Below are 11048 nucleotides of genomic sequence, written 5' to 3'. Positions count from 1 at the left end.
CCTTGCAATATCCTTGAAGATGGGGACAGTTTTATAGACAGGTCCTCAGCATGGTAGCATGCACTTTTTTTTTTTCTCCCGGAGCTGGGGACCGAACCCAGGGCCTTGTGCTTGCTAGGCAAGCGCTCTACCACTGAGCTAAATCCCCAACCCGGTAGCATGCACTTTTAATCCCAGCACTCAAGAGGCAGAAGCAGGCTGATCGCTCAGCTCTCAGTTCAAGGCCAGCTGTGATCTACAGAGTTCCAGGTCAGTCAGGGCTACATAGGGAAACACTCTCAAAAACAAAACAAAACAAAACAAAACAAAACAAAACAAACAAACAAACAAACAAACAAAACAGCCTTTGAAAAAAATTTTTTTGAGGTGGGGGGTCTCACTAATTCAGCTGAGTTGGCCAGGAACTTACAGAGATCTTTCTGCCTCTGCCTTGGGAGTGTTGGGAATAAATGCACGTACCACCACACCTATATTATGTAATGTTTAATATGTTTTTATTTCCCACTGTGCAGGAGTCACTGTAAGGGTGGGCACATTAGTTACTTTTCTCATCGTTATGAAATATGTTAGAGAAGGACAATTTAAGGACAGACTGGTTTCTCCTGCTCACAATTCCAGGCTATGCCCCTCCGTCACCGGAAAGGGGTGGTGGCAGGAAGCTGCGGCGGCTGGTCAACTCGTACTTCCGGTCAGGAAGCAGAGAGATGAGTGCCACTACTTAAGGCACTTTCTTCTTTTTAATCTAAGTTTTAAAAAGGCTTTCGATGATGAGTATGTGAAGAGCCTTGTGTAGGCGCATTTACAGGACGCAGCAGGTCCAAGGTCCGTGTCGAGAATTGTCCTGGGGCCGGGGAGATGGCTCAGTGGTTAAGAGCACTGACTGCTCTTCCGGAGGTCCTGAGTTCAATTCCCAGTACCCACATGGTTGCTCACAACTATCTGTAGTGGAATCCGGTGCCATCTTCTGGTGTGTCTAAAGATAGCTACAGTAAATAAGTAAATAATTCTAAAAGAAAGAGAGAGAGAGAGAGAGAGAGAGAGAGAGAGAGAGAGAGAGAGAGAGAGAGGATTGTCCTCAATCATTCACCCACCTCACTCTTTGAGGCAGGGTCTCTTATCCAAACTCAGAATCTGGAGATGTAGCTAGCATCCCATTGAGAGCTTGCTCTGAGGATCCCATGTCTCTACCTTCTAAGGAATTTCAGGCAGACCGCCACATTCACCCAGCATTTAGGTGAACCCTGGGGACCTCAGCTCCCATTCTCTTGATCACCTGGTACATCCTGCAGCTGTTGAGCTATCTCAAGCTCGTTTTCCTTTTTATTCAGTCCAGGACCCCAGTCCATGACATGAAGGGTGGGTCTTCCCTCTCAGTGAATCCTCTCTGGAAACAAACCCACAGACACCCCTGAAGCCTCCTGGATGGATCTGAAAGCAAGTGTTAGTATTACACACCTAGCTGATATTTTTAATTTGAGTATGTTTCTGTTACTTGACACAAACTTCCTCAGCTCTCATACCTGAAGCCAGTGCATGTCACTTTTACTTAAAAACTCACCATATGCTTTTGATTTTTAATTTACTAGAGTATGACTTCAAGATATATTTTTTTTTGGTTCTTTTTTTCGGAGCTGGGGACCGAATCCAGGGCCTTGCGCTTCCTAGGTAAGCGCTCTACCACTGAGCTAAATCCCCAGCCCCAAGAATATTTTATTTATTTAAGTTTTGTTTGCTTGTTTGTGTGAGACAGGGTCTGTCTCACTGTATATAGCTCTGGTTGTCCTGAAACCCACTCTGTAGACCAGGCTGGCCTCAGGCTCAGATAGATCCTCATGCCTCTGCCTCCCAAGTGCTGGGATTAAGGACATGTATAATATGCCTGGTTTATTATTTGAATATATTTTCATTTACTCATTATATATTATATATTATATAATCTGTGTGTGTGTGTGTGTGTGTGTGTGTGTGTGTGTGTGTGTCTGTGTACCATGTGCATACATTGCCCACAGAAGCTAGACAAGGGTATCAGAACCCCTGGAACTGGAGTTAAGGATGGTTGTGAGTGCTAGGAACTGAAACTGATCCTTTGCAAGAGCAAAATGTGCTCTTAAGCACTAAACTATCTCTCCAGTCTTCCCAAAGTATTTTATTTTATTTATTTTTTTTTTGGTTCTTTTTTCCGGAGCTGGGGACCGAACCCAGGGCCTTGCGCTTCCTAGGTAAGCACTCTACCACTGAGCTAAATCCCCAGCCCTTTATTTTTACTGATAGCCTAGGCTGGCCTGTAACTTACCCTGTGGCCCAGGCTGGCCTTGAACTTCCAGCAATAATCCTTCTTCTGTCTACCAAGTACTTGGATTATGGACCTATAGTAGCACTCCCTTCTGCCCTGTTCCCTTGTGGTGCGTGTTAGCCAAACACTCTACAGCTGAGCTACACCCCATAGCTCTGTTCTTAACCTTTCCCAGGACAAGTTTCAGTCGTTTAGTAAGTTATTAGCGAGCAGCGTGAATCGTTTTTATGCCAACTTGACACAAACCAAAGTCATCTAAGAGGAAGGATTCTCAACTAAGAAAATGCTTCCATAAGATCTGGCTGTAAGGTGTTTTCTTAAGAGACTGATGGCGGAGGGCCCAGCCCATTGTGTGTGTGTGGCCATCCCTGATGGGATGGTCCTGGGTTCCTCAAGAAAGCGGGATGAGGGGCTGGGGATTTAGCTCAGTGGTAGAGCGATTGCTTAGGAAGCGCAAGGTCCTGGGTTCGGTCCCCAGCTCCGAAAAAAAAGAACCAAAAAAAAAAAAAAAAAAAAAAGAAAGAAAGCGGGATGAGCAAGCCAATAAGCAGCATCCTCCATGGCCTCTGCATCGGCTCCTGCCTGCAGGTCCCTGCCCTGTTTGAGTCCCTGTCCTGGCTTTCTTCAACAATGCACAGTGACATGGAAGTGTAACCAAGTAACCCCTCCCCTCCCTCCCCTCCCTCCCCTCCCTCCCCTCCCTCCCCTCCCTCCCCTCCCTCCCCTCCCTCCCCTCCCTCCCCTCCCTCCCCTCCCAACATGCTTTTGGTCATAGGGTTTCATCAGAGCAGTAGTAACCCTAACTAGGACACCAGCTTTATTTCAGAAATGTTTTCTCACTATGCAGGTATTTTTAAAAGCTCGGATAAATATTTAAATATCCTGACTCTTCCCCTACAGTTTCTGTGTAGTCAGTGGCCATGACTCATGAGAGGTTGGTGGGCAAAGTGCCAGAAATAATGAGTTGGGGACAGGAGAGATAGAGATTAAGAGCCCATGCTGGTTGTGTGGAAGACCTGAGTTCAGTCCCCACTACTCATGGTGGGTGGCTTGAAAGGGCTGCTAATGTCAGCTCCAGGAGAGCCAGTGAGCTCATATGGACTCCACGGGCTCTTGCGCTCACCTATACAGATGCACACAGTTAAAAATAAAATAAGTCTTTCTTAAAGATAACCAATTTGATTTTATTTTATGTGCATTGGTGTGAGGATGTCAGATCCCCTGGAACTAGAGTTATGGACAGTTGTGATCTGCTGTAGGTAGGTACTAGGAATTGAACTCAGGTCCTCTGGAAGAGCAGCCAATGCTCTTAACCACTGAGCCATCTCCCCAGCCCCAAATGAAATAAGTCTTTTTAAAAAAATGAGATTCAGGCTGGAGAGATGGCTCAGTGGTAAAGAGCACCGACTGCTCTTCCAGAGGTCCTGAGTGCAATTCCCAGCAACCACATGGTGGCTCACAACCATCTGTAAAGAGATCCGGTGCCCTCTTCTGGTGTGTCTGAAAACAGCTATAGTGTACTTATATATAATAAATGAATAAATCTTTTAAAAAAATGAGATTCTAAAGCAAATTCCAAATCTTTAAAAATACCATCAGCATCACCACCACCACCACCGTCACCATCATCAATTACCTTTTCCTGTGTGGGAACAGGAGAAAGATCAGGCTTCAGCTGTTCCCATTTCTGCTCATTTCAAAAGCAAACCCTGTGAATGGCATGGGAGTCGGAAGGGACACAATGCTAACTACGGACTCGGATGACTACCCTGAGTCTTTATTTTTCCAAGGACGTTATAAGGCGCACAGTGGATCTTTCTTGGATGTTTCTTAGGCGTAGTTCAGCCTCCATGAAAGCACATAAACCGTGTCCTTTTAACAGGATTACATCTTTTACTTATCCAGTAAAAATTAAACCTTAACTAATAATCTCCTATCAGAACAATCTCTGATAAGGATTATACCATAGGGTGTTATCCTAGCTGGAGCCAGGTTTGGGAAGCCACAAGAACATGGGGGTGAAGGTATAACTCAGTGGGAGACGGTTTGCTGGGTGTACAGAGGGCCATGAGATCAACCGGTAGCATTAGCAAAAAGTACAAGTCCACGGGTTGACATCTACCGCAGTATTAAACACTGGCCCTTGGACTAGGGGTAGAATCAGATAGAACAGAGAGTCCCTGGGGCAGAAGGAGCAGGAAGCCAAGGTTATCTTTGGCCAGACAGTGAAATTGTGGTCAGCCTGTGTGTTTTCTTTTGGTTTTTATTAAAAAGTCCAAGGGTCACGGAGGTGACTCGGCATATAAAGGTTTTTGCCTCCAGGACAGACAGACTGCATTCAACCCCTGAGTCTCATATGGTAGGGAAAGAGAACTCACTCCCAAAAGCTGTCTTTCAACCTCCATGTGTGTGCCAGGGAACACGCACATTGATATACGCCCCCCAACACTAAATAAATAAACGAACGGTTTTTAAGGGTCTTAGGAGCTCATGAAAATAAAAGTCTACTGCTAGTGCTTCTGAAACTTGATTAGTTTAAATGAATGTGTTCTTGATATCATTTTACAAAGTTCAAATGTTAACAGGCATCCATAACAAAGGCCCCTCATTTTTTCCTTTTATCTTTTTGTTCAGTTTTTGTGGAAGGGGGGGCTGTTGTTGCTTTGTTTTTCAAGACAGGGTTTCTCTCTGTAGCCCCAGGTGTCTGTAGACCGGGCTGGCCTCGAATCCAGAGACCTACCTGCCTCTGCCTCCTAAATGCTGGGATTACAGGTGTGCGGATGTATGTGCTATGAGCACCTCTATGTGCACCACACGTGCACAGGTGCCCAAGGAGGTCACATGAGGGTGTCGGGTCACATCTTCCTGACCTGGAGTTGTACCTGTGAGCTGCCTTTTGAGTTCTGGGAACTGAAGCTCTCTCCTCTGCAAGGGCATTGGGTGCCTTTAAACCACTGAGCACCTCTCCAAGCCCCATACTACAGCTGGTTCGGTCTATGCTTACTTTATTAATTTTATATTTTTGTGATCGAAAGTGTGCATTAAAAGTGGGCGGCGGTGGTGCCTTTAATCCCAACGCTACAGAGGCAGAGGCAGTGGGTCTCTGTGAGTACAAGGTCAGCCTGGTCTACAGAGTGAGTTCTGGGACAGCCAGAGCTGTACAGAGAAACTGCCTCAAAAACGATTTTTAAAAAAGTGTATACTTAAAATTTAACATTTCCTCTCAGTATATAGTTCTAGCGTGTTTCCTAGTGTAATGGGTTCTGCATTTATTTATTTGTTTTGAAGTGTGTAGTGATTTGAATGCTTGGTTACTCTAGTGTCACTCTTTCAAAGGATTAGGAGGTATGGACTTGTTGGAGGAAATGTGTCACTGGTGGTGTGGGCTTTGAGGTTTCAAAAGCCCACGCAAAGCCCAGAGCCTCTCTGCCAGTGAATCAGGATATAGCTTTCAGCTACTTTTCCAGCACCATTTCTTCCTACATGCCACCATAGTTCCTGCCGTGATAGTGGATTGAACCCCTAACACTGTCAGCCAGCCCCAATTAAATATGTTCTCTTATAAGAGCTGCCTTGGTCATTGTATCTCTTCAGAGAATTAGAACATTGACAAGATGGAGATAATGGGGGTGCGTGTGGCTGGTTCCTGCAGGTATCAGACCGGGAAGGGAACCACACGAAGAGCTAAGACAGAAACTTTGTGCAGACTGGCTTGTCAACCTGGATCAGACTTCAGGAAGTGTAATCCCTGGTGGTAGTTCATTGTTGGCATATTTAAAACACAGTACAATTTGGGGAAAGGTTTCCAGGCAACCATCAGTCCAATCAGTCCAATCGCAGGTTCCCAATAAAGCTTAAGGTGTGACTACTTAGAAACTCTGTTACAAAGTACATGTGCCCGTGAGGGTGGGTTCTATGGCTAGAAGGCCTAGAGTCCATTGTGGTCTCTGAGGAACAGTATATCATTCAGCAGGCTGTAAAGTACATGTGATATCTCCCCTAAAGATAGTCTAGGGAGGGGAAGAGTCTGAGATTATCATTCTGGGGGAATAGGGTGAAGTCTGCCCGCTACAGCAAAAGGTGAGTGAGGTCTGCTTTCACAGCCGAAAAGTCACCAGATTGTTAGTAAAATCCACTTTTGGCTTTCTAGATGGAATGCAGGTATTTATTGGATTTAATCTCCTCCATTGAGGAGACACCCCCGTGTGATTAACATTCCTGCTTCTCTTAGTTCTTCTCTGTGAGCACAAGGACCTCTGTGGCCCCAACATCATGAAGCCCAGGTTAGCCTTAAATTCCCAGTGTAGCTGAGGCTGCTGTTGAACTTCTGATCTTTCTGCTTCCACCATCCCAGGGCTAGAGCTATAGGCATACGCCATCACACTTAGTGTATGTGGTGCTGGGAATTGAAACCAGGGCACCAAGCACCTTGGCAAGTTACTTACATCTCCTAGCCTGTGGTCTAAAGTTATGCATATATTCTTGCTCTTATGTGCTTGATTCAGAAGATGCTCCACTCACGAGGCAGAGTTCAAGGCCAGTTTGGTCTACATAGGAAGTCCAGGCTAGTGAGACCCCCCTTTTTTTAAAAAAAAAAGATTTATTTATTTATTATATATAGCTATACTGTAGCTGTCATCAGGTACACCAGAAGAGGGCATCAAATCCCATTACAAATGGTTGTGAGCCACCATGTGGTTGCTGGGAATTGAACTCAGGACCTCTGGAAGAGCAGTCAGTGCTCTTAACCACTGAGCTATCTCTCTAGCCCGAGACCTTGTCTTTAAAAATAGAAATGGTAACAGTAGTGATAGTAACAGTGATAGTTCTGCATTAGGGCTGTAGAACTGTTAAGAGCACACACTTATCTGTCACAGGAAGCAAGGGCTGGGATTGGAGCTGTCAAGAACCACACCTGCTTGCTGTTTTTGTCGATTATTTGAATATATATATATATATATATATATATATATATATATATATAGTCACTCTCTTCAAGCACACCAGAAGAGGGCATCAGATCTCATTACAAATGGTTGTGAGCCACCATGTGGTTGCTGGGATTTGAACTCAGGACCTCTGGAAGAGCAGTCCATGCTCTTCACTGCTGAGCCATCTCTTCAACTGCCTTGTTACTTTATTATTAATGGTGCCAAGGGTAGCATCCAGAGCTCTGAGAATTCCAGACAAGCACTCTACCACAGAACTAACCCCAAGTCTGCTTTATATATTTTGATCTGTTTATAAAATTTGATCTGTTAAGAATTGAATGGGTGTGGCAGCACAGAAGGCTAAGTGGTTAATAGAACTTGCTACTCCTGGAAGGAAACCCGAGTTCAGTTTCCAGCCCCCATATCAGGTGGCTCACAATTGGCTATAATGTACTGGAACAACTGCAGGCTTAGGTCAAGAGATCAAGAGGTCCCCCACCCCAAACTTGGGAAAGGACAGTTAGCCAAGCTTGCAGCCTAGAGGTCAAGAGCTACCCTTTCTTGGCATGAAGCAAGAAATAGCATCACCCAGACCCCCAGAGATAGAACCCACCAATTAGGATACAGATCGCCTATCCCTCCCTAAGTTGCTCTTTTTGGTTTTAAAACTGAATCTGTGAATTCACTCGGGGTCTTTCTATCCTGATGGAATCTGGACAATTATTTTTCAGCGATTCACAGACCCTAACATTTAGTGCATTGGCTGGGAATCGCTGGAGACCCCGGACTCAAATAGTTGAACATTTTAGAGGAGCTTCTCTCTCCACCAATCAGAGGCCAGGAGGGGCAAAGTGGCTGCATATTTTGCCACTCAGCGGCCCAGGAATAAGGAGGACGCCCCTCAAATCCCACCCGGAGAGCCCTGAATGCCTTCACATGCCATCTGGGGAACCTGGGAGTTCTCACGGGGTTTCTGGAGAATCTGACTATTTTCCCTTGGTTTCTGAACCACACCATGGGTCTTCCTCTACTCTCGTGCACCCAGGGAGAGACTTCTTGAAAGGCTGTTCCTGTTTTGCTTTCATTTCTGCTCGCTGCTGTGTACTCTGTGACCATTGTCATTCTGTATCGGTTTTTGGGAATATCTTGATTTTTTTTTTTAATATCTTGATTTTTAAAATGTGACAGGCACAGAGCACCCCTCTGAGTCTGGTTCTGGGCCGTTTTAGGGACTTCCACCAGATTATGGAGGATTCAGGGCTGATTGTTCCTTCTGCAGGAATAAACAGCTCACTTTTAAAGTTGCCTGCCCCAAGGAGGGGACTGATCCTCATCATTTACTGGGCAAAAACTGTGGTCTATGGGGCCTCGGGTCCCCCGGGCCAGGTGCCTTATATCGCCATATTGTGGAAAGACCCCCCGTTTGGATGGAACCCTTTTTGCTACCGGCTGCACCACCCGCTGCTGTTCTTCCTCTGCCGTGGTGGTCAGCCTTACTTCCTCCTTCCGACCCAGAGGAGGTTCTTTGCCCCACTCCTTATATCGCTGTTGTAGCTCCTGTCCAGCAGATGCAGGCAGAAAAAGAGGAAGTTCCTGGTGTCTGCCCCATACTCGGGGCTCCAACCGCACAGAGAGCTGACTCAGCTTCTCATCAGGCTGACTCAACCACCGCCCTACCTCTCAGGGCCACAGGACCCCCTGATCCACTGGGGAGTCTGTTTATGACCTATTTGCCTTTTGCCAGTAATGACCTCTAAAACTGAAAGATGCAAAATGCCCCATTTTCAGAAAGACCGCCAGCTCTCAGGGCTCTTCTAGACTCAGTCGTGCTGACTCAGCGGCCCACCTTGGGTGACTCTCAGCAACTGCTGCAGATCCTCTTCACCACAGGACCCAGGGAGAGGATTTGCTGCCTAGATATTGGTTGGTTCACGGCACGGGGGAGGGGGGCAAACCGTACCCCCACCCAGGTTCAGACTAATATTGACGTAGCTTTTCCTTTGATTAGACCTGACTTGGATTACAACACTGTCAGAGGTAAGGAGAGACACTGGGCCTAATTGGGGGGGGGGGGGGTCCTCCGTGAGGCTGCCAGGCGGCCTACAAATTTATCCAGGGTAAGCAAGGTTACCTAAGGAAAGGATGAGAGCTCCAGAACCTATACCCCCTAGGGAAAACCAATCAGCTATAAACATGGCTTTTGTTAACCAGGCAGCCCCTGACAATTGGATAAACATGGCTTTTGTTAACCAGGCAGCCCCTGACAGTTGGCGGAAACTCTGACTTGGAGGGGTTTAAGGTAAACAACTGACAGAGCTAGTAGCTATAGCAGAGAAAGTCTATAACATTAGAGAGACCAGGAGCAACAAAACAGGGACTGGTCAAAATACACTAGCTGCCACCAACAGAGACCCCAAGGATAACAGGGACCTGAGAGGCAGTGGCTCAGAAAACTCACTGTCCCCATCAACGCACTGTCTCAGTGACACTGAAGAAAGACCCATGTACCTGCTGTAAAGAAATGGGCCATTGGAAAAATGAATGCCCTAACAGAAAACCCACAGCCCTGGAATTAGAGGAATCGGTGACTGAGGGCCACGAGACTCAACCGCCTCTGTGCACCCTGGGTAACTCTGAAGGTAGAGGGAAAACTAATAGATTTTTCCGGTGGACACTGGTACACACCTTCCATTTTAAAACAATCACTGGGGCCATTGTCAGATTGAAAAACACGGGTACAAGGGGTAACAGGCATCAAGCCCTATCCGTGGACAACCTGAAGAAAGGTGGACTTGGGAAGGAGATGAGTAACTCACTCTTCAACGGTCATCCCAGGATGCCCATACCTTCTGCTGGGGAGAGATATCCTCACCAAAATGGGAGCCAAAATCCATTTTGGCTGAGAGAAAATGGAAATGCTGGATAAGAACGACCCTACCCGTGTTTTGACCTGACCCTAGAAGAATACAAGTTGTTCCCTCAGCCAGTTCCCTCAACAAGCCCACTGCTCTAGACATTCCTGACTGAGGTCCCCAAAGTTTGGGCAAAGAGAAATCCAATCGGACTGGCCCCTCATAGGGACCCGATCATAATAGTTCAGTTGGCTACCCCAATTCACACCAGGCGATATCCAATGCCAAGAGAGGCCTGGATGGGAATAACCTCACACACCAACCGGCTCTGAGAAGCTGGGATCCTGGTCCCTTGCCATCAGCAGGGATCATACCCCTTCTTCTAGTCAAGAAGCCTCATTACCATGACAACCAACCTGTGCAGGATTTGAGGAAAGCAAACAAGCGGAGGGAGGGAGCATAGTCACCCCACAGTTCCAAACTCTTACACCCTGCTGAGAAACCTCCCTCCTGGGCACACTACATACACTGTGCTCAACCTGAAGGATGCCTTCTTCAGCCTGCCCTTGACACCCGAAGCCAGCCCCTATTCACCTTTAAATGGCAAGAGCTGGAAATTGGAAAAGGACTTCCACAGACAAACGACTTGGGATTCAAGGGATTCAAGAACTCACCCACCATTTTTGATGAGGCCTTGGGTGAGTACTAGAGGGCCCATCCCTCAAATAACTCTATTCCAATATGTAGATGATCTCCTAATAGCGGCTCTGACATGGAGAACTGCCAAGAAGCAACACAGGATCTGCTACAAGAACTGAGTCCGCTGGGCTACTGAGTGTCTGCTGAAAAGACCCAGCTCTGACAACCTGAGGTCACCTGTCAGGAGTACAAACTCAAAGGGGGTCAACGAATGTTGTCAGATGCCCAGAAATAGACCATCTTCAGCAGCCCCATCCCATCTACTTGAAGGCA

At 46.6% G+C, this 11048-nt stretch overlaps 1 protein-coding gene across 1 annotated transcript in view; it reads left to right on the top strand.

Moving 5' to 3' along the window:
* Positions 1-11048, top strand: part of B4galnt2 (beta-1,4-N-acetyl-galactosaminyl transferase 2) — a 56924-nt gene that overhangs the window by 13598 nt on the left and 32278 nt on the right. The gene's annotated exons all lie outside the window — the stretch shown is intronic.

Source organism: Rattus norvegicus, chromosome 10, assembly GCF_021556685.1.
Source record: "Rattus norvegicus strain SHRSP/BbbUtx chromosome 10, alternate assembly SHRSP_T2T, whole genome shotgun sequence".
Taxonomy (NCBI): domain Eukaryota; kingdom Metazoa; phylum Chordata; class Mammalia; order Rodentia; family Muridae; genus Rattus; species Rattus norvegicus.
This window is presented reverse-complemented; position numbering and strand designations above follow the sequence as displayed.